Below are 27184 nucleotides of genomic sequence, written 5' to 3'. Positions count from 1 at the left end.
CTGCTGCACATTTCAGAGCAGGTACAGATAAACCCCCACGTATCCCCATCACCCTCTTCCTTGTCAGTCTCTTCCACTAGAATTAAAAGTCCTCAACAGTAAAGATTGTGCCTTATTCATTTGCCGATTTTCAGGATCTATCACAGTTCCTGACAGAATAGACATTTAGTAAATGATGATGTATTTACCAAATTAATATTGCACTGTAATTCCTTCATTTCCATTTCTGCCCTTCCTCTAGATGGTGAGCACATCAAATGTAGGAACTGCGGCTGCTTCTTCCTTACTTTTTTATCTTCAGTGTCTAGACCAGCCAGACCTGCAATAGCCACTCAAGGCATATTTATTAAATAAAATTAAAAAAAAAAGACTTTTAGATTTTAAAATTTGAATCTATCAACGTACAAATATTTATTATGTGCCTTTTCCAGGCAAGATAACCTATTAGCATGACTTGCCAGACAAGACACAATGACAGGCTGGGAGGGAAGGAAACTTCAGGCTGAGAAAACAGCCTGGAGACAGATAGGGAGTTAGACAAGAGCATGAAGAGTTTGGGGGATGGTAGGAAGGCAATTAGGGTGGTGGAGTGAGATGGAAGATTGAAAAGGGATTTGGACTCCAATCCATGAGCACTAGGGAGCCATTGCAAGTTCTTGAAGATGGGCTAGACAAGAAACAGCCTGGGTTTAGGAATAGAACCCCTAGGAGTAGAGAGAAGAGTGTCTTGGAGTGGCATGGGTTTTGGGGCAGGGGCACTGGCGGAGGCCGCGGCAACAGTAAGACAGACAAGACAGACAACGTGAAAGCAGGGCCGGGAAGAGATGGACTTGAAGGTGCTCCAGAGGGTGTAGCCTCAGGGCTGTAGGACTGCTGGGCTCAGGGAGGCAAGTAAGTGGCAAATGTGAAGACAGCTTGGGGACTGGAGCATGGTGACATTGTCACTTAACAAGAGGAGGTGGAGGTGGTGGGGGCAGTTAGGATGTGCGGTTGGGGAGCAGGTAATGAGTGTGCCCTTGGCCATGTTGGGGGGTGATGAGCAGTGTGGGGATTACCATGTGGCAGGCAGCCAGAAACCAGGCCGGGGAGGGAGGGAGGGAGGTGCGGGGTTGATGAAGCTGCAGATAGCAGTGAGTTATGGCCCCCGAGCCTGGTGTTTACATCTCTGGGAAGGGATGCAGTGGAGGATGTTGGGCTGAAAGAGGATGCAGGGCTTCACATACCAAGGGCTCACAGCCCAGCCTTTCCGGGTGATGTTCACCAAATGGAATCATTAGCGAACAGTGTTGGGAAACACCAAACTATAAAACCTGACATTTCTGAGTAGTAGGCAGGCAAGGGGGGGTCCCAAGATCAGGCTGGGCGCCTCAGCCACTTCCTTCAAACCCCAATTGAAACACGACATGGAAGGCACTTCCACCCTGTGGAGGAGCCAGGGTGCTGGGATTGCTGAGCGCAGAGTTCAGAACAGCTGATAAACTCCCTCCTGTCTGAGTGCCATTCTGCTCCAGTTTGGGGAAGAGCTTGGAAGGAAGGGGTTGGGGGAGCGCCTAGGCTGGGAAGGAGAGGGAGGGAAGCAGGAGGACAGGATGGGGTTGGTGGGGTTGTGTAATTTCTGTTCTTTTCCATGTAGCACACAAGGAGGTAAAGAAGCCAAGGATTTCTGTCAATTGTGAGAGCTTCTGTGGCAACGAGGATGTCAGCTCAGAAGCCAAACTGCCATTTCTGCTTTAATTGGAGCCTCTCCGCGAAGGTTTGGGAGGGACCGGAGAGGGGGGTGGTGGAGAGAGGGAGAGGAGAGAGAAAAGAGTCAGCAGCTGACAAAGAGATGGAGAGTGACACAGCGAGGGAGGGAAAGAGACAGGAAGAGACCTTCTGCGGAAAGAAAACCCCACAAACAGGTCCAATCAGCGCCCCCAAGCGTCTGCGGCCAGAGCAGGCTGCTGGCTGGGCGAGGAGGGCAGAGACCCCCACTCGGGATGGGGCGGCCTCTCCGTGTGGGTGCAGTGCCACCCCCACCCGCTTGGCCCCCCCACCTGCACCATGGCGAGACAAGAGCCAGGGGAGGGGCTTAGAGTGTATTCATTTCTCTTCCTTTTTTTTTTTTATCATTTATTAAAAAGTTGCAAAAGAAAAATCCTTTTTCATTTTTCTCCAGTGCCCTTGCTTCTTGTCAAGCCCACAGTTCTCGATGCACCATGGAATGCTCAGCCCGTGGAAAGCCAGGACATCGATGTCTAATAAAGCCTAATCCCCCTACAGGCTCCCCAGCTTGAAGGGAACCCATGTAGAGGTGGGCCCAGACCCACCTGCCTCGACCCTGCCCAGGCCCCTTAACCCTGTTCCAAAAAGAACAGGATTAAATGCAGTAATAAGAAGAAGGAAGCAATATGCCTGCATGCGTGTGGGTGCCCGAGAGAGGCAGAGAGAGAGACAGGGCTATTACAGATTAGATGTTCTATAGAGGAAGGTGGGAAAGAGAAGGGAAAAGGGAGGTAAGATACAGAGGTTGAGAAAAGGTTAGCATTTGTGTATACATAACCTTTGTTTCCTGTGCCTTGTCTCTTCCTAAATGTTCACACACGCATTCAAATAGAGTTGCAAAAAAGTGTTTAGAAATGAGCAAATTTGACTCCCATTTGACAGATGGGAAAACTGAGGCAGTGATGCCCAAGGAAGGTAAGCACCTCTAGAACTTGTAGGTAAAGGTGAGGATTTGAACCTAGTCCTCTTGACGATCTTATCTGTGCCCTCAGAGCCTAGCCCAACAGTTTCTGTGATTTGAGTTGTGAGTCTGTAATAATAGCCATCACTCAGTTCTTACCATGTGCCGAGTACTCCTTAGCACCTACATGTGGTCTCTCTCTTCATCTTGATAACAACCGTATAAGGCAGGTACTATTATCCACATTGCAGGGTTGAGGAAAAGCACAGGAGGCCAAGTCAATTGCACGAGCTTGCACAGCAGGTAAGTGGTGGAGCTGAAATACAAACCCCCACAATCTGATTCAAGGGCTTATTTTAACCACTCCACTAAGCTCAAATTAAAAGGGAGGTAAACAAAGTCCATGCAGTTTTTCTCATCAAAAGGCCAAGGAGAGAGCATTCTCTTTCCAGCACGCTAAAGGCCCCCAAGTGTGACAGCAGCGAGGACATCTCACAGCTGCCCCGACACCTCCTTGCTCCTCTGCCTCTTCCTAGAGGATAGGTCCTCGCCAGTGCTCAGCTGGGGGGCTACTCCATGGCTGCTTTCTCCTCCGCACTGTGGACAACTCAGGCTGCATGCAGGGTGTGTTGTCTTCATGAACAAGCTGAAAAGCATGGCTTGAGCCCCCATCCTGTGGCAGGCACTGTGGTCTCCACGGGGGACAGGGTCTTCATTAAGATGGATCCAGCAGGGACTTCCCTGGTGGTACAATGGTTAAGAATCCGCCTGTCAATGCAGGGGACACAGGTTCGAGCCCTGGCCTGGGAAGATCCCACATGCCGTGGAGCAACTGAGCCCGTGAGCCACAATTACTGAGCCCATGTTCCACAACTACTGAAGCCCGCATGCCTCGAGCCTGTGCTCCACAACAAGAGAAGCCACCGCAATGAGAAGGCCTCACACTGCAATGAAGAGTAGCCCCTGCTCGCCACAACTAGAGAAAGCCCGTGAGCAGCAACGAAGACCCAATGCAGCCAAAAATAAATAAATAATAAATACACCTTAAAAAAGAAAAAGGAAAGACGGACCCAACAGAGACTCTTTCCTCAAGGACCTCTTAGCCTCTCAGGAGAGCTAAGATGTGTAAACAAATAACTGTGCCACAGCTAGAGAGCCGTACGTAATACCATGAGATATACTCATGCAGTGCTGAGAAAATTTAAGAGATCATGAGATGGCTTTGTGATGCGCACCTGGGAGGTCTTCCTTGAGGAGGTGAGCATTGAGCTGGGCTTCACGGGTCAGCTCCATGTGACTATGTAAAGGTGGCAAGGAGATCAAATGGCATTCCCAGTAGAAGGAATGCTTGTACAAAGGCTCAGAATCCAAAGAAACAGAATCTCAAGGAACTTCCACGGGTGGGGAACTTCCCTGGAAGGGAGCAGCCAGCCCCACAGAACGTTTTCCATTTCTTCACAGTCAGGGGACCTTTTTAGGTACAGGGCCTGTGCCAGCAGGCCATTAGGAGACATCCTGCTCAGAGGGGCCAGCGTTTAACTGAGTGTTATTAACGCGCCTTCCGTCCTGTAAACTTCACAGCCGCCCTGTGCAATAAGTACTATCATTATCTTTACTTTACAGATGAGAGGGTGGAAGCCAGGAAGGTTAAGCAGCTTAGCAACGACACACAGCAGTGAGGGATGAGCCTGGGACTTGCCCCCGCAGCCAGGTGGGCCGCTCTCGAGACCGCTGTGCCCACGTGCCAACGTGCCACCCATGCGGTCTTTGGAAACTGGTTTCCGGAGAGCAGGCACTCAGGAGGGGGACTCAGCCCAGTCCTCACCTGGGAACCAGGTGAAGGTAAATTATAGCCATAAGGAGGGGCATGGGGTGGCGCTGGGAGCTGCCCATGGGGTTAGGAAACCCGGGATTCAGCACCTACTGCAGGAAGCTGTGAAATGTGTTTGTGTGTTAATAACACTTTGTTCTTAAAGGTTCCCAGGGCGGCAGAGTGCTCACTCCAGCAAACCAAACATGCTTAAGGTGCAGATAATCTGTAGAGCTCTAGTTACATATATATATGCATCGATCAGCAAAAAGACCATGTCCATTTCTAAACAATGTCTAACATCTTAGACTCTACTGTAAACATCTAATAAAATTATAGATTACACCACAGGGTCCCAGTCCTTCTCTCCCACTCTCCCTCTCTCCTCCCTCCTCTCTATGCTCTTTTCTTCCTCCCCCTTTCTCCCTTCCTTCCTTTCCTCTGCTGCCTCCCACTCATTATCTGCTGCTGGGGAATCACTCAAAGGTCCCAACAGCATTTAAAGGAAAACTTCAGCCTTGCAGATTTCAGACCCAACGCCAACTCAGGGGCCCAGGGCTCCCACAGCTCAAAGATCGCTGATCATCCAAGAACATGTCCTGTTTCTTTCCTGCGTCTTATTGGCTTAAAAGGAAAGAGGGGGTATTAGGAGGTGGCCAAGGCCTTAAGCTGGAGGCTAAAGTGGTCAATTTATGTTCTCCCAAGCCAGCCATTTCACGAGTCTGCCCGAGACGGGATCTAGGGCAGGATGAGGCATGGTGCTGACTCATCCCAGCTCGTCGGGTTCCCATGAAGGAAACTGCTTGTCTTGAGGCCCAGCTGCCTCAACCTGGCACCTGCAGCCTGGCGCTGCTCCCCCCTGGCTGCATCCAGAAGCAGCGGCAGTCTCAGTATCAGAAGCAACACGGCAGCAGCACCTGCCCCTGTATCGCTCCCCCTCCCCTCCCCAACCTGGGCACCTGCAGCCCTTCCCTAGTAACTCCTTTGCAACCCAGCCAGCCCTCCACCAGGGCTGCAGTTGATGAAATCCGGGAGCTATTTTGAAATTTCCCTTTTTTAAAAAAAGTCCAAACTGATTAGTTGATAATTACATGTTGGAACATCTGCTCTGATTTGTTTTATTCTTTCTATTTTGGAAAATCGGAATACACTGAAGCTGTGCCTTCTGGAATTGCCGGCCCAGCTCTTGGAGTGTGAGCAGCCCTCCTGTTCGGCAGCACCTGGCTGGGCCCACAGCCCAGCTCCCAGGGAAAAGCACAGCTCTCCTGCCTGAAATAGTGGTGTGGTGGCACCTCCCTGCCCCATCCCTGGCCTACAAAGGGTTACAGACCTCCCTCTCTGTGGTGACCCTTCAGAGCCTCCATATGGCCCACCTGCCTCCAAGGTTGGGGGGTCTGAGAGGAGCACAGAGCCTGCAGAGCCTGCAGCCAGCTTGGGACGTGTTGCAGCCAAGTCCAGAGTGAGGCACCTGTAACCCCCCACCCCCCGGCAGCCATCAGCGACTTGGCTGGTTTCCCCCTGGAAGTGCCCAGATGCTTTTGTCTCCTAGGGCAGAGGCCAGGCCCTCACTGCCCAGCACTGGCTTGCTGGTATTGGGGGTGGGGGGGCTTGCTCGGGTTTGCACACAGAACCCTGGCATCAAACACCATCGCATCTCCAAACTCCAAGTGGCTGCCATTCATGAGTGACCAATCTCTCAGAGCATGGGGGTGTTCGTGATAGAGACTCAGCAGGGCTGAGGACCTGCATCCTCTTGTCATCCCTTCAACCACTTAGCATTTCTGGAGTGTGTAGGCAGTACAGGGGCTTGGTGTGAGAGGATGGGCTACCAAAAGTGAATCAGGCAGACTGCTCTCAGGGGTCTCAAGGTGCTGTCCTACTCCAGTCCCTTCTCCTTGCAGTAACCGGGATGACCTTGAAGTCTAAAACACAGAATGATGATGTCACTTATTTACTTTTAACCCCTTCAATGACTCCCTGTTGCCTCTATGATAAAGTCCAAATTCAAGTCATTAACTTGGTGTCCAGGGCTCTTCTAGACCTGAACCCAGCTTTGGCCAGCCTTGTCTCTCTCAGTCTCCATTCCATCCGCCATAGATTCCATGCTCCAGTTTTCTGAACCTCCTCTGTTCCTTCCTTTCCATCTTGCCTTACTCGTGCCTCACACACTTTGCCTGGATTACTCTTCTTTCCTCTTCCTTTCACCCCCTTACCTGAATAACTCCTATTTGTCCCTCAAGTCCCACATGGGAACTTTTCCAGTGATCCCTTCCTGATCCTCTCTAACTTCTAAGAGTTTAGGTGCTCTACCTCTGTGCTCTCATAGCATTCTGAATTTCCTCCATGACAGGCATCAGACTTCCCTGACACTGCCTGATAACTTCTCTACCCTCCCACCTAGATCAAAAGCTTGTTGAGGGCAGATATCATGCTTTGCTTATTGGGCGATCTCAGGCAACTGGCCCAGTGCATGACATATGGGGAGCTCTAAATACAACTGTCAGATGGGTTGAAGAATGAATAAATGTCAACAGATGAATTAATGCTAAAGTTATTAGGGAGATGACATTTCCACAAATAATGTGCTATTGGAGAGGATTGTGGTGTGTCAGACAGGATAGGTTATGTGATGTTGCAGTAATAAGCAGACCCAATTCTCAGTAGTTTATAAAAAATGAAAGGATTGTTTCTTGCTCCCACTATGTTTCTATCATGGGTCAGCAGAGATATTCTGCTCTGTGCCTCCACGATTGCTGACACAAGAAAGAGGACGTAATAAACTTTTCACTGGCTCTGAATGTTTCCACTCCAAAGTGACACAAATATTACAATAGCCAAGACATAGATGCAATCTAAATGTCTATCGATAGATGAGTGCATAAAGATTTTGTGCATATATATATATATATATGCAGATACACACACACGCACATATATATATATATATATATATATATATATAATGGAATATTACTCAGCCATAAAAAAGAATGAAATAATGCCATTTGCAGCAATATGGATGGACCTAGAGATTATCATACTAAGTGAAGTAAGTCAGAGAAAAACAGATATCATATGATACTGCTTATATGTGGAATCTAAAAAAAATACCCAATGAACTTATTTATGAAAGAGATATTGACTCACAGACATAGAAAACAAAAGGATGGTTCCAAAAAATAAATAAATAAATGACACAAATAATTTTTGCCCTTATTTGGTGGCCAAAGCAAGTCACAACAATCATACTTAACTTCAAAGAGGCCAGGGAGATACAATCTAACCATGTTTCCAGGAGGAGAACTAGAAATATTTGGTGAACAGCCTTAATGCCCTTTATAGGAAATCCATTTCTAAATGGAAATATCTGGTAAGGGTTTAAGAACAAGGTAGCATTTGACTTGGGCCTTGAAGGATGTGTTGGGTTCAGGCCACTTGGTTCAGTTTGCTGAGCTATGATTCTGCTTGTTGGGAAAGCATCTAACTTTCTTCTTTTTAATCTCTACCCCTGCAGCTGGAAAATTTCCTAGGCTCTCTGTTCTAAACATTATTCAGATCAATAAGACAAGGTCCTGTCTCTGAGAGAGTTTGAGGTCTAACAGTAAAGATAAACCCTGGGTGTGTACAGCTCTTCATAAAATATGCCCAGATGTGATATGCACCCAAAAAGTAGAACAAAGGGAGAGAAATCTCTTCTGTTAGGAGGCATCAAGTTGTGCCTTGTGGAGATGGGTAGGATTTCAAGAGGGGGGCATTAGGATGGAAAGTGGGGAGGGGCACTAGGTACAAGAATCAACATGGACAAAACCATGGAAGTGGGAGTTGGCAAAACAAAGGAGCTGGAAGAAATACCCTTTAGGTTGGCCCGTGTGCTGGTCGCTAAGGTAGTAGGTGGTTGGAAAGACTAGGAAACCTCTTGAAATCGGGAACTTTCAGAAACAGGGCAGTAAAGGATAAGTGAGCATTTCCTTTTCATGAAAATCTTTCCTGAAAGTTGTCTCGGAGCCACCCCCAAAATGTGACAAAATTTGGAGCGCCTCCGGCAGGCTGCACCTTAAACCTCTCGAAGATTTAGCAAGGGTGCAGCCTCCCTCGCCCCATCTTCCCCCACTTCACCTGCAAGTCACAGATTGGCTATCTTGGTGGCTCCTTGCTCCTTTTCAATGAGCAGACACTTCCAGGGGAAGTTTGGAAACCTTGGAAACTCTGGGTTCTGAAACAAAGCCTGATCCCAGGTATTGTCTCACCCCGGAGATGTTCCCCAGCCCCGTGGGACCCAGGGCCACGGTGTGCTGGAACCCAGGGAGGGGTAGGGCCAGCTCAACCAGTCTCTTCTTTCCAGATCCACCTGCTACCATACTCAACTTATATTTTATTCTCTAATGACTTGGTCATTTCTCAGATCAATCCAGTATCAAAATAAGATGTCAACGTGGGCATTTGTGGTGACGGCAATCATGATGAGGAACATGGCAAAGATGATGATTGGTTTCCATTGTGTCAGGTTTTATTTTGTGGTGTTTTTTTTGGGGGAGTTCAAATTGCTGTTGCTGAAGACATTTCCTGGAGCCAAAGTTTCCTGCCTTTTACTCACTTCACACTTTGACTCATTTATTTTTCCTATTTCCCCAAAGACCTTTTGACCCTTTGAAAAGTGTTTTGCTAGATACGATCCTGCTCTCTTACGTTGTGTTTCTTCCATTCCTTCCTTCTCGCTTTTTATTAATAAGTCATGTAGAAAGTGTTTCCAGGCAAACATCAGTCACCAAGTAATAAAACCCAAAGCAGAGGACAGACTGAAGTAGAGAAGTAGTGGCTGGGGAGGCACTTGGTCTTGTGGTTTTACGGGGCCAGCAGGGCTTCCTAACCCCAGCCAGGAGGTCCAGCTGGCTGAGGGGTGGGGCCAGACTCTGCATTCCTGCAATATTGTTGCATCCTTGTGGGAAGCCCATCACAGCTGCTATGGCTGTCAACGTTGGAAGCAGCATGTGGGTTACCCGCTCCAGCTTTTCTAGATGAGAACTGAGAAATGACTCAGCCCAGATGAGTCCGTTGGAAGCAGAACCCAGATCAGAACCCACCCCAAGCCCGCTTCTTTTTTTTCACACTTTTCTGCAGTGGTCACACCCACTGCCGTGGGCCACTCTCACCAACACTCAGGACTGCAAGGCTCCCTTCTCTCCCGATTCCAGACTCATCGGTGCCTGTGATTAATTGCAAGACATTTCTGTCCAAATGAACTTCAGACACCCAGGTTCTTATTTTACTGCCCAGACCTGGTTAATGCTATTTGGACCCACCAAGTAAAACAATACCAGCTCAGACTTCTTTTCATTGCTTTTTCCTCAGCATCTACATTCTACTTTGAAACTTCTCTCAAAACCACCCTTCCATGGCAGGTTTTCATCACCTTGCTGTGTTCCAGGCCTCCTCACCCATCTGCTGGTTTGCTAGTTTCTAGTCTCTCTGCCTCCTGGCTCCACCCTCACCAAGCCAACTTTCATACTTTAGGGAACAGATTTTCCCACAACTCAAACCAGAGCAGGTTCTTCCTACAGCTAAAAACCAAATTACTCCACAAAGGCAGATAAGGCTTGGAAGAAAGAGGCTGGCGGATGCCAAAAAAATACCCTGTCTAGCACAGGGCCTGGTTCTGGACTCTCAATGAGTGTTTAATGGATGAATAAATCAGTGACGAGAGTACGGAAGTGCTGCACAGAGAAATGGAAAGAACATGGACTTTTCATTTCCAAAGTTGCCCAGATCTAACATTTACTGTGTGGCTTCAGGCAAACCCTGAGCCACTCTGAAATTAGGCTTCCTGAAAAAAGGCAACACTTGATACTGCTTGACTTAGCTCGCAAGATTGTCATGAGGGATCAAGTGAGAGAATGGTTAGAAAAGAGCGGTTACAAAGCATAAATAATGTGCAAAGGAGAATCCTATTGCATCACAATGTTGGTTAGATTCAGGAAGCTCATTGCTTGGTACGATGGAAGGTGTGATCCTAGACAAGTCACTGTTCCTCTCTGGACCTGAGACTTCCCATCTACAGAATGACAGCTGGGGACCACAACATCTCCAGTCTCTTCCTGCGTTTATGTCCTGAAATTTGATGTTCCGATCCAAGGCTTCGTGTGTCCCCAAGGAGACTTGCTTCTTAGCTGTTCCAGTCCACTGTCAGGCTGCTGTTCTGATCCCATCTCTGGATTCAGTCTCCCTACCCAGGCTCCTGCTTTCATCTGCTAATAAAGATTGAGGGCTCAGGTTTAAATCTGATCCGTTCCTTCTCACCACATATTACACAAGTTTTGATCAACTAAGCTAAGTGGTTCACTTTTTTTTTAATATAAGATGGGGAAAGACATAATTAAGGAGCCAACTGGTCCTTGTTATGAAAAAAAAGCCTTGATATCCCCAAGGCTGACTCTAGTACACACTCATCAAAGGGCCCAACAGCCCTAGATCAGAGCCTGGAGCTGGGTGCTGTGGCCAACTCCTCACTTGTTTCCAAGCATTTGTGTTCAAAGGAACAAAAACTCTGAGTCCACAGCCTGAAAAAACTCTAGAATCCTCAGCCTGATTCCCTAGGGCTCCCCCAGGCACCTCCCAGGGAACAAAAAGTAAACTTCAGGGAAGATCTTCGCGGGAACTGGGTTTTCTCCCTTCCGCGATAAAGGTTTGGGCCTAGAGGATTTGAAGTGGAGAATGGAAATTCAAGCAGGGGTTTGCCCTGGGGATTCTTAAATTGGGGCTTTAACCCCTAAGCATTTAGATGGGGGAAAAAAAAAAACAACCCAAGTGCATAAATGCAAACAATTCATACTGACAAGTGGTAGGACAGCCTGTGACATTCCAAGCTATGGCTACTGTGACCACTGTATTCTATGTGATGGTGGCAGCTACTCTCTGCTCACCAATCCTCAGTGACTCCCATGGCTTTTAGAAGGAAGTCCAGACCCTTCATCCTGGGATTGGAAGGCCCTCTCAATGTGCCCATCACAGATCTCTGCACCCTTATTTTCCACAGCCCTGCATCCTAGACACATCATTCCGTTCACATTCTCCACCTCCTTCCTGTGCTTTCAGAAATCTCTGCATTATTCACACTGGCTTTTCCTGTGAAACTACTTCCTTCTACCTTTCTCTTTTCCATCAGTCAAAATCTTCCCTGCCTACCGCCCTATTTGTGTTTCTCTCGTAGAGCTCGCTCATTTATTCAGCACACTTTATGGGGCAGGGACAGATTCTCTTATGAACAAGGTTTCATTCAAGGGCCTCAGGACACAAAGATGAGTGAGAATTTTCCCCACAGTGGAGGAGCACATACTCCAGTGCTGAGGGCAGACATGCATTCAAATAGTCACATCAGAGTATGAAAAACACTGTAGCCAGGGCTGCCTGGAAGTATCACGTGAGCTACAAAGGTAATTTAAAATTTTCTAGTAGCCACATTTTAAAAAGGTAAAAAAGAAGCTGGTAAAATTAATTTCAATAAATTTTACTTACCTCAATAAATCTGAAATATCATTTCAACTTGTGGCACTAGACACATTTCCAACATACAAGAGCCATGTGTGGCTAGTGGCTACCATGTTGGATGGCACAGATGTAGAAACAACATATATTACTGGGAAGAGACCACAGGGAAAGAAGTAACATAGTTGGCCTAGGGGGCCTTGAAGTCTTCACGGGGTCTTTTTTTTTCTTTTCCAGGACTTTTATTGAGGTACAACTGACGTACTGCATATATTTAAAGTGTACAATTTGATATTTTTTTTCTTATTAGTAATATATATATGGCAATTCCAATCTCCCAATTTATTCCCCTCTCCGTCCCCCTGCCACTTTCCCACCTTCACGGGGTCTTGATGAATGAGTGGGGCTCATCTGGTGGAGTAAGGGAGAAATGCTTTCCAGACAATGGGGAAAACCTACAGAAAAGTGTAGAGGAAGAAACGGTATGGTGTGTCCATAGAAGCATAAGATGATATAAAGTAGAGGGGATGGTAAGGGATGCTAAAAGTGAGCTTGGAAAGGAGGCTTCATGTGTCCTCCCATGAAACACAAAAAAGGAGCAGAGGAGGTGTTTACCCAGGGGAATCCATGCTGTGATTTACGAAGATGACCTTGGCTACTGGATGGAGGATGGGCTGCATGTAATGTAAGAAGAAATCCAGGGGCCCGTTGGGAGGCTGTGATAGGAAACGTAGGTGTTTATCAACACTCAATCTTGGCACACTGATCAGCTACCTTTCTCAGCGTCCTTCACATCCTAGCCTTCGGTCAGGAACTGAAGAAAGAGAATTAGGGAAAGTCATATCATATTAGTCATAACAACTTCGGCCCAGACCTCATGGGCTCTCATCCACTCATAGTCCACTGGAATTGATGAGTAGTCAGGGAAGTGGAGGAAAATAAACAAAGATTTTTAAACTTTTAAAATCAGTGGTAAATTAAGACGAGGATGCAGAGAAGGAGTCAGGGGACCTTTGAAGATGGTAGATCCAGTTGATGTCAAGAGGCTGATGGATCATGATGAAAAGAACATCACCTGCCAACCCACACCCACAGCGACAGGAGGGAGAAATACACCTGAACCTTGTGGAGGGGGTAGTTGTTATAGCAGCTAGTCAATCCTAACTCAAGAGGAGGCTGTCACTCTAACCTCACCCTCGTATTTCTTTATGACTATTTGATATTTATGTGCATTTGCCTTATCTCCCCACTTAAACTGCAGGGTTTTAGAAGGTGAGGAACTATGGACTATGTTTGGCTTAGCCTTCTGTCTCTCCCTTCCCCAAGCACAATGCTTTACCTTTTAGATAATCAACGACTAATTCAGTAATCAATTACTTTATGAACTCAATAAATCCTCTCATGTCTATCTCAAAAACATACCCATAATGTGACTGCTTTCACCGCCCCCCCTGCCAAATCCCTGAGCTAAGCCACCCTTACCTCTTGCCTAGATTATTGCTGTAGCCTCCTGATTTGTCTCCCTGCTTCTGCTCTTGCTACCCTATGGTCTGTTATCAACACAACAGCCAGGGAGACCTGGCTAAAATGCAACACAGATGTCACTCTGCTTAAATTCTCAATGGCTCCCATCTCTCTGAAAGTAAAAGCCATCATTTTTATAATGGCCAACAATGGCCCACAGAACTGGGTGAGACCTGCCCTCCCTGTCCCATTACCTTTCTGACATCATCTCCTGCTGGCATTTTCCTAGTTTTTAAATAGGCCAGGCATTTTCCTACCTCAGGGCCTTAGCACTTGCTATTGCCTCTGCCTGAAATCCCCTTCATCCAAATGTCTTCATGGCTTCTCCCCCACAGGCCTCAGATATCTCCCAGATGTCACCTCCTCCATAAAGCTTTCCTCAGCCCCCTTATCCAAATTGCAACTCCACTCGTTGCACTTTTTTTTTCTTGACTCTTTTATTTTTCTTGGTGCTTATCACTCTGTAACATATTAAACATGCTACGTATGCACCTCGTTTCTTTCTTTCTCACCTAGTAGAATTTAACACCCAAGAGACATGGTTTTCTTGTTGTCGCTGCTATCTCTCCAGTGCCATGCCTGGTACAAAGCAGGCAATCCGCAAACACTGTGGGAATGAACGGATGGAGATAGGCAAGCACAAGGTGTCAAGAGATCCATGGGGAAGGACATTTAACCTGTGCATGGGGGTGGGGGGTGCTGGGGCAGCACCCTGCAGGCCGCAGCCCTGTACTTGCCCATCCTCGAGAGCAAAGAAAGAGCCCAGGGTCAGTGAGAGAGACATCAGTGGTTTAATGGATGGGGAATCTTACACGTCTGAGGCAAGGTCCTGGACTGACAACCCATCGTGTGTGGCTGACGGCAGGCAGGACATGGAGGCAGTTTTCACTCCTGGGCGGAGAGGGGGTGGTTACCGGTTATAGGGGGAATTGACATCAGGTTGGCTCATAGGTTACCAGGGAAACTAGCAGAGGGGCACACCTCTCACCGCCCCTTTGATCAGCTATCATGCTGGAGATGTTCTGATCTAAAGATTAGAACAATCACTAGCTGCGGTGGGGGCAACAGATAGGAAGGTCAGTCATGTGAGTAGGGTGTAGGTGAAAGAGGCACTGGTCCAGCAGGGGATGTACAGAGAGCAAGAGAACAGCCATCTTGGGTGGCCTAACCATACGGCGGTGGGGGGAGGGGAGTGGCAGGGGCGGAATAGGGAAGACTGATGGGCAGAGGAGACACCCAGCTGAGACTTGAAAGAATAGTTCCGCTTGGTTAGGAGAGGAGTTGCGAGAGAGGGCAAGGCAAACAGAGGGGACAGTGAATGCAAAGTGTAGGAGGGAAAAAAAACAAGATGCATAAAACTGCATGCAGTTAGATTTGCTGGGGTGAAAGGTGCAAGGCTGGAAGGTGAGAGATGAGGCTGGAGAAGTAGGCAGGGGAGAGGTCACAGACAGCTTCAGCCATCAGGCCAGGTAAGGGGCTTGGCTTGGTCCCAGGTGTGGCGGGATCTGCTTTCCCAGTAGGTTGTTCTTGTGATTGTGCAGAGAACAAATGTGGGGAAATGGAGTAGAGCCAAGAATTGTAGTTAAGGAGTTTACTATGGTGGGTCAGGCGTGAGGTGACTAGGGCCCACAACAGGGTGGAGGTGGTGCACATGGAGAGGAGACCAAATTATTGAAATACAAGTATTACTGGCAAGATTCAACAATTGATTGGCTTGGGAGAATGTTGCCTCTCTGACCTTCCCCTCTGATTTGTTTATTTTTATTTATTTAAATATAAATTTATTTATTTGTTTGTTTATTCATTTATTTTTAAAAATTTATTGGCTGCGTTGGGTCTTCCTTGCTGCATGTGGGCTTTCTCTAGTTGCAGAGAACGGGGGCTGCTCTCCTTTGCGGTGTGTGGGTTTCTCATTGCAGTGGCTCCTCTTGTTGGAGCACAGGCTCTAGGTGCATGGGCTTCAGTAGCTGCAGCACGTAGGCTAAGTAGTTGTGGCGCACAGGCTTAGCTGCTCCATGGCATGTGGGATCTTCCCGGACCAGGGCTCGAACCAGTGTCCCCTGCCTTGGCAGGCAGATTCTTAACCACTGTGCCACCAGGGAAGCCCTCCCTCTGGTTTAGGTGCTGGTTTACGTGCTGGTCCTACTGAGTGAGATTATAAACACAGGTATGGGAACGAGTTTGTGCAGAGAGGTTTTGATGTGGAACATTCATGTGACGACATCCAGGACCTATTGGAACATGTAAGTCTTGGCTGGCAATCTTGGCTGGAGAAATAGATTTGGGATTCAGCAGCAGAAAGATTATAGAGGTGCCCACGTGAGTCAGGTGCAAGGACAGTCACACAAGGCAACCTATGGCAGCTTACACGGTGAGTGGGAAAGAGATTAGAATAATAGTTTAGAGGAATTGACATCACCTTGGGGGATACAGCGTGGAGCATGATGCCCGAAGGGCAAAAGGAAGATGGAAGCTTAGGGCAGGAAAGCAAGAACTAGCAGAAAGGTCAAAATGCAAATAAGTTAGCAATCTGGTACAAAAACTGAGTCAAGGAGAGTGGTTCAAGTTTAGGACCAAGAGCAGCAAGTAGGATGAAGCCCTGAAAAGGATACAGTGACCTAAGAGAAAAGGCCAAGGGTAGATCCACGAAGAAACATTGATTTTTATACTCTTCAGTCATGAATCCTCTTTTTTTACAATTTCACCTCGTGGAAGACTAATTATGTAAACAAATACAAATAGAACTGCTCTAATGGAAGTTGGTTTGGGCTGGAACCTAAGAACTGGCTCTGGGCTTTCTCCCCTTCCTCTCAATGCCCCCAGAACACAGAAAGTTGGAAAGGTGCTTGTGTGGTGTGAAAACACTGGACTTCATGAAGTTCCTGGAATGCAAATTGCACGCACTTGGAAGTCTTGGGATGGCCAGCTCCAGTTCCACCTCAATCTACTTGGTGACGTGGACAAGTTGCTTTCTCTCCTTTCTGGGCAGAAGAGGTGAGGGGGTGGGACAAGGGGCCCTTTCTGCGCTAACATTGCACGGGAATGCAGAAGGCGTAGAAACTGCTAAGGACCAGTCAGCCAGTCCCTCTGGGCCTCACTCTCCCCAGTGCCATTCATTCCTCTGCCCACACTGCTCTCAAAGCTTTAGAAAATGCTTTCCACTTGTAAAGCACTGCCCTTAACACCTTATTACTCTAACAATAGCATTATTACCAGCCCAGTCATATTCTCGTCTTCCGGGCCCAATGACTATATTTTCCAGGAAAACAAGCTCCTTCAAAATGGGCTGCCCTCTACCAAGCAGGGGAGTGTCACGTTATCTGTGGTGGGTGCCGGCATTTAGGAGGAAAAGATTTTCTTTCATCTGTCCAAGTAAATCTTTCCCCAACACTTGTAAAGCTGATTGCTGCCAATTTCCAGCTGGAGAAACACAACCATTAAGAGGGGGAGTCATTAGTAACTAGAAGATACTTAGAACATTTAAAACAGAGGCTTTGCTTTTCCTTTTTTTTTTTTCTGCTCCAGGTGGTGTATGTTTTAATTTTCTCAGAGTTCCACTAGCATTTCTGCTGGAGAGGAGGGATGTGCAATGTGTTTGTATGTGAGTGTGTGTATTTAACACACACATATATAATGTATTATAAATATTTACATAAATGTATTTAAAATGCTTAGATAATATATGTATAATGCACACGTGTATATGACATGTACTATGCAAAGTATATATGTTTAAGTACTTAATATATGCATACGTATATAGGATGTATTTATAATGTATGTGAAGCTTTTGTAAATGGGGAGAGAGAATGAAATAGGAGAGAGAGAGGAAGAGGGAGAGAGGAAGATGGAGAGAGAGGGAGGAAGAGAGAGAGCTCCCTTTGAGCTCATTGCTCTTCATTGCTGTCCAGACATGAAAGGAAGCAGGGCAGGCAAACGCTAAGCTCTCGTCCTGGCCTCTGTGCGGATTCTCCCTATGGTATGCGCCAGGCACTGTCGCTTTTACCTCTTGCATCTCAGGCACAGGAGAAGGGGAAAAAAGAAATAAAATAAAGCACTTCCTCCAAAGAGTGTAGCCATGGGAATCGCAGGACTAAGAACAAATAATGATTTCCTCCTCTGCTTTTTAAGTAAATATTGTTGCACAACGAGCTGTTGGGCAGGACAGGTGCAAAATAATAGACTCTTTTCTGGTCTCCCCAGCCCTCACGGGGCCACTGCTAACTGCATCAGGTACTCTATTTTCTCTTGTTATTTAAAAAGGTGTTTGTGAATTCCTGGGGGGCGGGGGAGGCGGGGGCCAGTCCTGTTCTAGCCGCACCAAAAGGACTGCCTAATTTGTATTTTTGCTTTATTAATGGAAAGCTACCTGTCGGCCCCAGGATTTGTCTACCCGGGAGGCTTTTAATGCGTCTGTCCAATGCGATGGGGCTCGGGAAAAAGAAACCACTCTAATCAGCAGAGCGCATTTTGCAGGAGGAGGCAGCACATGCAGTGGAAACAGCTCCAGCTGGCGGAGAGGAGCCTGGGATCCCACCGGGACGCTGGGTAGACCCCTGGACCTCCCCAGGCCTCAGTTTCCTCTTCTACAAAAAGGGGAGGGTAACGCACATCTGATCTATTTCAAGGGCTAACGATGAGTTTATTTTAAACTCATGATAGCCTTGAAATATCACAGTACCTCAAGAGAGTAAAAAAGCACAGTAATAAGAAAAATGTGAGGGGTTATTCTTAATAATGTTTTTATTCAATTGAGTATAATTAATCCTTTCTCATTCCCTATTCTGAAAGCAGTTCATCACTTCAGATAAAGCCAGACACAATCACAGAAGCACCTGGCTGGAGGGGACCCGAGCGCTCATCTTGTCCAGCTCCTCACTCTCAGACTGGGGAACACTGTGATAGATTCAGGTCTCCAGCTCATGCATCCCATGCAAGCATCTCTCATCATCAAAGGAAAAATGTCTAGAGAGAAAACCTGGAGCCTCAAGCAAATATTTCTGAAAATATGTCATGACCGTTGCTAATTGCAGAATATATAGATTGCCTCTCACTTTGCCTACCCCCCGTCCGCCTACAAAAGCTGAGGTCTTTGTACGATTAAGGTGGGAAATACAAAGTTTCTTCCTCATCCTGTGTCTGGCCTCCTTGCCTCTGTCTTTCTTGTCAAAGCTGCAGGGACAGCACTCAGGGAGGCAAGTAAGGTAGATCATTTACAAATGGAACCTACCTTCAAGTTTAAAGGATTTTGGGAGTCGGATATGAACGTATGGTTAACCAAGTCTTTTCTTACCCTCTGGGTCAGTTAGGGGGAAGGTTGAGGGGCTGCAGAAGTCTTTCCTAGGTCTGAATTGAACGGTCTCTGACACATCTACGGGAGCATTGTCCCCAGCTCTCCAGACCAGCCTCCCTCAAGCTGCCCTCAGCCCCCTTTCTGCCAGCCGCTGGACTCTTAGAGTGGAAGAGCTGCCAGGACGAGCTGGACCACCCAGCCTTCAAGACCAAGGCCTGCCAGGGAGCCAGGCTAGGGACACACAGTGTGCCCGGCAGCTGAGGCCCACCTGGTCCCTCCATGGTCTTCCTTCTTGGCCAGTGCTTCCTTTCTCCTCAGAAGAATTCCCAGGGAAAGCGATCCTACACTACCTAGTAAGCTAAGTTCACGTTTTTGACTTGGTAGATTTTACTCAAGTTTCTTCTTCTTGTTTTCTCTTTATCTATCTACATCCCACCTTCTCTGTGAATAATGTATTAATTCATTACCATTCATTATAACTCTGCCCAATTTAGTTGAGCCAATTAGCAGAAACTATGACTTTTAGTTCATAGGCCAGGAACATGTTGATAAGACCAAAAGGGAAGGGTCCAGGGACATGTGGGGGTCAGGCCCCATGCATGCCATGGTGAAGAACTCTGATTACCTAGAGGCAGCAAGACAGAGGGTACAGATGCGACAGGAAGGCCCAGTGCATAAGGCACCTGTCTATCTTTTGAGAGACATAGAAAGCAGTCAGGTGAAGGCCAATTTTTTCTTGATTTTATGTTTGAAGAGATCTGACTTTTCCACTAGCTTGGAGCTATTGGAATTCAGTATAGACAGACATTAACAGAACCCACTTTGGTGTCAGATTCTGTAATGCTCTAGCTTAAGTGACTTTGAGTTTATTACTCAATCACCAAGCTATAGTTACCTTATCTGAGAAATGGAGGTAATGACAATGGTACAGTTATTCTGATGATACAATGAACAGAAACTTGAAAAGTACTGGTACATGAATGGTTAGCAGATGTTTGGTACTTAGTCCTTTCAGGTTGTTATAACAGAATACCATAGACTAGGTGGCTTAAAACAGAAATTAATTTCTTACAGTCCTGGAGGCTAGGAAGTTTGAAATCAGGGTGCCAACATGATCAGGTTCTCGTGAGGATGCTCTTCCTGGTTTACAGATGGCCGTCTCCTTGCTGTATCCTCATGTGGCAGAGACCAGAGAGGGAGGAAGCAAAGCTCTTTTGTGTGCCTTCTTTTAAGGGCACTAATTCATGAGGGTTCCACTTTCATAATTTATTCCCAAAGGCCCCACTTTCAAATATCATCACATCAGGGTTAGGTTTCAACATAAGAATTCTAGGGAGACACAGACACTCAGCCTATAGCAGGTACTGTTACTGTCTATGTCCTCTTCCTCCCCAGCTAAGATCTTCTGTCTTTGGACATACCGTTGAAGATATATTGTAGAATGCTCTTCTCCATCCAGGCTGCTCTTCCAACCTCAGTTCTTAATATCAGCTGCAGCTCTCACAAATATTTTTAAAAGATGCCTTTAGCATCAAGAAAAAATTGAACGTCGCCTTAGAAGTGTGGGCAAAAGTTACAAACAGCTAATTTATGAAAGGAGAAACATAAGTGTTCAATAAATGAAAAAGAAAAAAATAACCCACTTCAGCCTTGAGTAATAAAACTGCAAATAAAAACAATTAAATTATACTCTTTATCTTCCAAAATGAAAAGGATTTAAAATATGATGACATGAGTACTGTCAAGGATCTGGAGGGGCAAGATACTCATACACTGTTGATGGGAGTGTAAACTGATAGAACCTTTCTGAGAGCAATGTAACAATATAAAGCAATAGTCCGCCCTTTGTACTAAATAGACTCATTAAAGGAACAGACAGAAAAAAACCAGAAATATACTCAAATACACATAAGAATTTAGTGTATTATGAAGATGACATTTCAAATTAATGGAGTAACGATGGCTTATCCGTGAGTCTGGTGGGGACAACTGGGTAGCCATCTGATAAAATATTAAGGTAGACTCCTACCTCCCCTCTTATGCCAAAATAAATTCCAGGTGGATCAAATACAAGATATGAAAAAGGAATCCATAAAAGTACTAGGAGAAAACATGAGAGCAATCATTTATAACCTCAGAGTGAGGAATGCCTTTCTACTAAGTTATCTCAAAATTTGTTTCCATAAATATAGGATTTATTAAATCATAGAAGATAAGAAAAATATTCTGAAATACAGCCTGTATTTGTGACAACTGTGACTAATATTTTTGTAAGTAGATTCATCTGCCAACTTTGATTTGCAAATAAAGAAGTTTCAATGGGCTACTTGGATTCCACCGTATGTTTTGAAATGCCATCCATGTAGAAGCCTGGCCATAACATGGGCAGATTATGATCCAGTGGTGCAAAATTTGGATTAGACACTGAAAGCAAACAAACTTTTACTGCCCCTTTCCTAGATTTTCCAGCTCTGAATATATTGGGATGGGGAAGCATTAAAACTTTTATTTTTTCAATATTTTCCACAGCTTCTTATCTGAAACCATTGGGTTTTACATTTTTTTGGAAGGCTAATATTGTGAATAAGTTGAATACTATTAAACAGCACCAGTAGAGTGTGGGTCAGCCTTCTAGAAACAAATATAGTATTATTTCTGCAGCAAACAGATGAATATTCACACTAAGTAAGATAGATAAAAGCTCACATTAGCCCACTTCAAGTTTTACCACAAAATGAAGTTTGGCATTGAATTTATAAAAACTCTTCTCATTTTCAGAGTATTGTGGATAAGACATTGAGGGCCAATATATAAAGAGTGTTTACAAATCAATAAAGGAAAAACAACAACCCATTAGAAATAAAAAGTTTATAGAAAAGGAAATACAAATGGATCTTAGATGAATTAAAATGTTATCTACCTCATTTTTAATGAGAAATGTGAAATAAACAAGATACAATTTTTCAGGTAACCTATGCAAACATATGAAAGTTTGATAAGACATTGATGTTGAGAGTGTAAGGAAACATATTCTCTTATATGTTGCTAGTAGGCATGTGTTTTATTTATTTATTTATTTTTATTTTTAAATTTTTTTACAAAACAAAAATATAGTATTTTTATTCCTTAAAATTTCTTCCTAATTTTTTTTAAGCTCTTTATTGGAATATAATTGCTTTACACTGTTGTGCCAGTTTTTGCTGTACAACAAAGTGAATCAGCTGTATTTATACATTTATCCCCATATCCCCTCTCTCCCATGACTCCCACCCACTCTCCCTATCTCAGCCCTCTAAGTCATCACCCATCATTGAGTTGATCCTCTGTGTTATGCAGCAGCTTCCCACTAGCTATGTTACATTTGGTAGTGTATATATGTCATTGCTACTTTCTCACTTCACTTCATCCCAGCTTCCCCTTCGCCCTCCCCACCCCACCCACGTCCTCAAGTCCATTCTCTACACCTGCATCTTTATTCTTGCCCTGTCACTGGGTTCATCAGTACCATTTTTTAGATTCCATATATATGAATTAGCATATGGTATTTGTTTTTCTCTTTCTGGCTTACTTTGCTCTGTATGACACACTCTAGGTCCATCCACCTCACTACAAATAACTCAGTTTCATTCCTTTTTATGGCTGAGTAATATTCCATTGTATATATATGCCACATCTTTGCAAAAGCTTTTAAGTTTCATTAGGTCTCATTTGTTTATCTTATTTCCATTATTCCAATCAGGTGGAAAGAGATTGGTGTACATTCCAGGCAGATGGAGCAGAATGTGCAAAGGTGAAGGAAAGTATGACGTGTCCATGAAAATGAGAGAAGACCAGTGAATCAGAGCAAGGGAGATAGGGAGAGAACAGCACAAGAAGAGGTAGGAAAGGAGGGTGCCACAGATCACATGGAGTCTTCCAACTGTATTAAAGGATTAAAATTTTATTATAAATGCAATATTTTTGAGTTCATTTGTCATTATAACTGACTCTTTTTTGAAGATAATTTTCCTCTGCCTGCTTTTAAGTTCTTCTCATGATCTTTGGTGTTCTAAAATTCACTATGATGTATCTAAGAGTAGATTTCTTTTTGTTTACATTGTTTGGATTCATAAGAACTCTTGACTCTGCCTCTAAACAGTTCTGGAAAATTCTCAGCCATTATCTCTTCAAACATTATCTTTGCCTAATTTTGTCCCACCTCTCCATCTAGAATTTGAATTAAATGAATCTCAGATCTCATTCAATCCTCTTAATCTCTTTCATATCTTCATTTCTTGTTCTCTGGGTGCTTCTCTTTTGATGATATCTGTCTGAATTATCTTATAGCTCACAATTTTTTTTTATTAGCACATTTGCCATTAAGCCCATCAATTGAATCTGTATTACTGTACTTTTCATTTCTAGAAATTCTATTTGTTTCTATTTCAAATATATTCTATGTTGCTTTTTATAGTTTTATTTTGTTGTTGTTCAGTGAAGATATTTTAAAGTTTATCTTTTTTCCTAAATAAATGAACACAGAAAATTATAAAAGGTTTCTGTTAGTTCAGTCTACAATTTTTGTGGGTCTGTTTTTGCTGTCTGTTTTTCTTTATGCTGACTCTCCCACATGATGCTTTTTTCTGTATATCTTGGTATTTTCTACTGTCTGCTATTCATCGCCCATTGAAAAATTATTTCTGGGACTTTTTTTTAAAGCCTAGGATAATTTTCGAGAAAGACAATTTATATTTTTGTTTTGTTTTATCTTGGTTTTGCCTATGCCTATTCCTAGAGCTTGACCACAGCAAACCAAATTCACAGCTGTGTGTGTGCCTTTCAGTCCATGTGAATTTAGTTCACAAATTTACTAGAAGACCATTTTGTGCTTGAGACTTCTAGAGGATGGTTATTTCCACTCCTCCAGTATGCTCAAGGCTAAGGAAATCTTTGGTGTCCCAGCTTTATGGTAGGAGGTATCCTATTACATGCCCACTTTAGAAGGGCTTGGGAATTTGACTTTTTTCTCCATTGGCCCAGGAGGCTAGGCCAGTGGAGAATCAGTTTATCCAGTTTATCCAGTTCAGAAAATGGCATCGGGGGGAAATGTTCTGCTTGACTCTCTGGGTTTCTAATTTCACATTGATTTTGACGTAGCAACTTCTTACCATGTAGTCAGTTTTTTGATGCTTTTAAGAATTTTTAAAACAATTATTCATCATGTTTAGCTGTTTTCAATATGAGAGTTGTCCAAACAACCAAGCCTCCTTATTCTCAGAAACAGAAGCCTATTCTAATGCAGCTGGAAACCACTGAAGCTATTGTGCATAAGAATGACTTGATCCAATTTACACTTAAAAAAATAACAGTACAATATGGATAGTGGAGTAGAAGAGGCAGGAGTGAAATCAGTAGTCTTGATAAAAGATTATCAAGTAATCCACACAAGAATGCGTTTTGAGCTAAAATGTGGCAGTAAAGAGGGAGAAAAATAAATGGGTTGAAGTATAGTTTGTAGGTTAGAACAGAAAGGACTTGGGGATAATTAGTTATTAGGGGAGGAGAAGAAGGAATCATCCAATATGTCTCCCAGTTTCTGCTTTAAACAACCCTATGGATGGTGGGGGCATTGAAGGGGTGCTGTGACAGAAGAGTAGTGCAAGTATGGCCGAGGGGTCGTGTGTGTGTGTGTGCATGTGTAATTTCGAGTTCAGTTATAAGCTTGTAATGTTTGAGATTTGTATGAGACATCTAAGTATCATCATTAATAGTGATTATTTGTGGGTGGTGGAATTAGGAGGAATTTTTCTTCCCACATTTTCACTATTAAACAAGTATTGTACATGTTTTTAAGGAAAATGTTATTTTACAATAAAAGCAGCCCCTGTATATCACAAAAACTATAGTTCCTTTTGAAACCTTGAAATTGTTACCTCCATATCAATTAGTATCCATCTCTGTTTTCACTTCTCTACATTGCATGTATGCATATGTTCACTATATTATAAATATTTTAGTGTCAGAGGCTCTCATTTATTTCTCATCACCTCTCCCTAGTAGCTCTCACATTGCTGTGGACATAGTAGATGCTTAATAAGTGCTGAGTAAATGAAAGCATTTACACATTGAAGACACACAATAATTACTTTTTCACTGAATCTTTTAATAGACTGTCTGTAAGGATGTTGCAATCACAAACCATCATGTTTTTCCATTCAGACCACCTATATTAGACAGAGCTTACCTTCTTCGTGTTAACTCAGAAAGACTAAGTGGACACTGGACTTCTGAGACTCATTTCCATCCCCTTCCATCTGAGGCCTAGATGGGTTCCCTTTCACCAAAGGTAGCACAGCAAGCTGAGCACTGAGAAAATACCTAACAGGCCCAGGCAGCAAACTTAATGCATTCGCTCGCCTACAGGCTTTGTGACAGCACAGATGGTGTGAGAAACCACCCATTGCTAAGGACCCCCTGAAATGCCATGGGTCTGCCTTCTACCATAATGAGCTTCCCCTCTCTCCCACCAGAGCAAACTGTGTAATGATGACATTACATTCAGTGAATGCTGCAAGAGAATAGGGCTTGGTTTCCTCTTGTTTTATCGTCTCAACTACTGCATAAGTCTAAACCTTCTTAGGAATCCCCGGGGTGTAAAGCCTGAGACAGAGCAATCCCCCTGGAGCCAATAGGCCCTTCACTCATCAGTTATGTGCATACTGGTGTAATTCTCAGGGCCAGCTTGTAGAAAGGCCATATAGCATGGACAGGTATTTAAAAGTCAAATTCTCCCAGACTCTCTACGGGGTAGTAAGCAAGATGGACAATGCGCACCAGAAAATGACAAAGATGTCCTGGTTTCCAGAATTCTCTCCATCTCCTCTCCCACTCCGAGCTCTTTCCCCTCAAGCTCTAAACCTACCAGTGTAAAGATCAGGAGATTTTTCAGTGTCCCTGCAAAGAGATGCTCTGTGCCCATCCTGCTCCAATGCTCCTGCTTTGGCGGCTTCCCAGAGGGCCAGTGCCAAGACTGTGGGCTATCTAGGGAGAACACTCAGCTGGCCACCCTGAGGAACATCACCACAGGGATGCAGAGTCAGGCCCAGCCAGGCAAGAGCAGCTGCTACGATGAGACTTTGGGGACCAGAGGCCGGCTGGAGCTCCGTGTCAGCAAGGCACCAAACAGCATCTGCAAACCACAAAAAGCAAATGCATAATACAGAACTACATGTTCCCGCTTCCTACCTCTTTCTCCATTGTTCTCCCAGGATATGTGAAATAGATGGCTTGTCCATGGTTTCTGCCTGCAGTCATGTCCTCAGATTCTCCTGTCTGTGGCCTTACTTTCCCATACCCAGGCAACTTACGCAAGGCAGGGCAATGCAGATCGCAGCGGAGCTTAAGCATGGTGGCGGGGGGGTGGTTTTCAGGTAATTGGTTTTCCCAGACTCATTTTCTACATTCTGAGATCCCAGAACAAAAGGCACTGGCACTAAGGGTGAGGCTGAGTACAGAGACACAATTCTGGTGCTTCTAGGACTCCAGGTTGGCCATATCTTGACCTAGGCACCAGGCACCGGGCACCAGAACCCCAGCCCCCACTCATTTGCTGCTCTCCCAAGAGCTTCTATCCAAAGCTCCCAGAGCTCAATTGAAAGCAGCAGGCGAAAAGTCAAATACTTCATTAAAAGCAGCAAGAGACTCCATTGTAAACCCACAGCTCTTGCCCATCAAAGATCAGACACTGGGATCCAAATCGGTTCTGGTTTCAATGAGAGATCAGATACTTAAGAGGTAGCTTGTGGTGTGTATCTTTTCAATGTGCTGCAGAAAGCCCCCTCTGTTTCTCCTGTTTTTACCTTATTTTTATATCCTATAGAGACCCTCAAGAACACACACACACACACACACTCATTATGCTGAGACAGGGAGAAGCAGAGAAACACTTCAAAAGGTAAGCGTAAGCTTGAGTTTCAGGTTTATTGAATTCCCAGAAATGCTGTCTCTTCTCCTGAGAAAGGTTAGTGTTTGGAAACAACTTTAATCTGGCCAAAGAAAAGGGAAAGAGGGAGGAAAAGACACAGGGAGAGGGAGCGTTGGCAGAGGGGAAGAGATGGTGAGAAAGAGAGAGAGAATTGTTAATTTCAATTGATTTTCTGATAAGGTTTCATATCCTGAAGTGTGCTTCAAATCTGAGAAGTGACATCTGCTGAGATCGCCCGTCAGTGTCTGAATTCTCCTGAATGTAATTAGATCTGAGACAAGATAGAAGACTCAGTACGGTGGCCCTTAGGGAGGAAATGGTCTTTGAAAAGAATTATGTTAATCAGACTAGCCTTCTTCTTGCATCTGTTCTGCTGTTATTCTGGGTAAAATTAATAGGTCTAAGGAAGGATCTGATCATAATGACAATCTGGTCTTCGCAGCAGGAGGT

Source organism: Hippopotamus amphibius, chromosome 9 (genome assembly GCF_030028045.1).
Source record: "Hippopotamus amphibius kiboko isolate mHipAmp2 chromosome 9, mHipAmp2.hap2, whole genome shotgun sequence".
In the NCBI taxonomy this organism is placed as follows: domain Eukaryota; kingdom Metazoa; phylum Chordata; class Mammalia; order Artiodactyla; family Hippopotamidae; genus Hippopotamus; species Hippopotamus amphibius.
Note: the sequence above shows the minus strand (reverse complement) of the source record.